This window comes from Mus caroli, unplaced genomic scaffold (assembly GCF_978045245.1).
Source record: "Mus caroli unplaced genomic scaffold, Mus_caroli_1 scaffold_5, whole genome shotgun sequence".
Classification (NCBI taxonomy): domain Eukaryota; kingdom Metazoa; phylum Chordata; class Mammalia; order Rodentia; family Muridae; genus Mus; species Mus caroli.
The window spans coordinates 74,525,282-74,527,816 of NW_028227260.1; positions in this window are offsets into that span (position 1 = coordinate 74,525,282).

The window sequence follows — 2,535 nt, forward strand, 5'->3', positions numbered from 1 at the left end:
GCCCCTCCCACTATAAAAAAAAGGCAACTACGGTGGCCGGGTTAGATCCTGATTCCCTTGACCACGAGCGAGCACGAGATGATGCTGTGACGCCAGCTTAACCCGCCAAAAGCTCAAGCGTGCGCCGCTAGGTGGCGTGTCGCGTTGCTTAGCAACCGAGAGGCGCGCGCGGGAACCTAACAAATTCAAACCCCGCCTCCCAGACAGTCCTGCCTCCTTGCTGGCTGTTGCTAGGCGGCAAAAGGCTGCAGGTCCGTGTGGGCGTGTGGGCGGCCGCACGCTGAGGCGAGAAGAAGGCGGTTCTCTGGCTCCCTGCCGCGCCGGGGACTGGCTTTCGCCTCCACTGCCAGGCTCGGGCTGCGAGGGTTGAGAATCCTGCACGCTGAGGCAGCCAGGCGGTGGCGCCCGACGGACGAGGGTAAACTGCACCAGCCTCATAGGGAGAAGCAGCGGATCGAGCCGACCTTGGGGCATCGATTTACCTCATAAAAAAAGGTTTTTCCCCTTAAAGAATTTACCTTGCGCTGAACGGTCCTTAAGTTTTACGTTTAAACTAAATGTAACACGTCGCTTACTTGTGAAAAACTGACCGGTACCGGTGTTTTTCCTTTTAAAGTACTAAAGTGTAAATCTGGCAATCAAATATTGGTCCCATTTAATACTTGTAGACGTAAAATGGCAGTATTTGGCTATTTGCGAGAAAACCCGGCGTTGACACTGGTTTAATAATTTCATTTTTTCCACCCAAGTCTATGGGCACAATTCTCACGGCCGAGCGTCCAAGGCTGTGAAAAATCTAAGGCTAGGATTCAACTCCAGGTAGGCTGCCTTGTGAAATCTCAGCGCTAGCCTCAGGGAACACTAGCGGGTCCGATAAAGACGGCGTATTTCATATTTCGTTTCTGCCCTAATTCGACAGAAAATGGAAGAAGCCCCGTGGGCGGGCGTCCTGGAGATGCGGAGATTTTTTCAGTGTAAGGTCACTTGTCCTTTTACCCAGAGACTGATTGGGACACACCTGTCCTTAAGGAAATTAGGGGGGTTTTTATTCGCTGAGGGAGAGAGAGAGAGAGAGAGAGAGAGAGAGAGAGAGAGAGAGAGAGAGAGAGAGAGAGAGAGAGAGAGAGAAGGAAAAGGCGGCGCGCCGCGCGTCTGGGACAAGCTGGAGCGCTTCGGTAAGAAGAAGTTAGGTTTTTCGTAGTATCGGAGCTTTAGTTTAGTGATTTGTGGTCAAAGTTTTTTGGGTTTTTTATTTTTTTAAAGCGGGACTTTGCGGTGTTCGCAAGTTTCAGGGAAGAGAAAGCCCTGGGGCTCAGCCTACTGCCGGACCAACTTCCAAATGTTACGAGCGGCTTTTTTTCCCCCTTCTCAACAGAATTGTGTGTTCCGAGCCATCTCCATCTCCAGACCCTTAAGGAGAAATACTGAATAGACTCGGAAGGCTCTGCATCAGTAAGGTAACATCTTAGAAGTGGGAAGCATGGTGATAAGTTACAGCCAAAGCGCTTGCTTAATGCCAGGAGTTGCGGGGGTATGTGAACTAGGAAAAGAAGGAAATGACAATTTCACCTTCACTAAACTCTAACTGAACTTTAGCATTTCTTTTAAGTACGGTGTAGGCAACAAACCTTAGTATTAGCAGTACTTGCGAGTGTCACCAATAGAAAGCAGGTATTTTCATAACCATTTACAGTCACGGCAGCTAACTAAAAATATCGCTTATGCTCATTACTACAAAAGTACAATCGTTATTAAATTTTTATTTTATGCATAAAGAAGACACGTGTTACTGAAATTTCCTTTTAAAAGGTATTTTGAAGATATGACTAAGAATTTGGCGAGCTTCATCCAGACGGGAATGTAATACTTCAAAGAGTAAAAACTTATAGGTAGAATCGAGTAATCTCTTACGTACTGATCAAAACACCAAAGGGGCACGGAACCACGAAGAGGTTAAGCAATTTGATTAGTCTCACAAGTGTTCAGTAAAAACTGGACCAAAAAAAAAAAAAAAAGCTCTTTAGAAAATGTGTAAAATTCTCCACTCAGCAAAGTATCCCCTGCCAGTAAGGAGTTTGTGAGGAAAATGAATGACCAACCCTGAATTATTGCTCCAAAAAGCTAACTTCAAGAGCCAGGTGTGGTGGTGATCATCTGTAATCCCAGTGTACTTGGGGTGTTGGGGCAGGAGGTTTAGCTTCAAGCTACTGTCTGCTACAGATTGAATTTGAGACCAGCCTCAGCTACGTGGGACCCTGTGTCCCAAAAAGACAAGTTAACTTCAGCACTACAGTGACTAGAAGGGAAAAGATGGGCAAAAGGGAGATGGATTAGGAGGTTATGGAGAGGTCCAGTCTTTCTGACATAGCATGTGGTATTTTAGTATGGAAAGGGTGCAAACTGGACACAACACTAAAAGCACACTGCTTTCTTCTTAAAGGGATTCAAAACTTGACACAACAATCATAGGACACTTGAGTCGAGTCCAAATATAAGAATGTGGGGATTATGACCTTAAAAGCTTAATGTTATGTG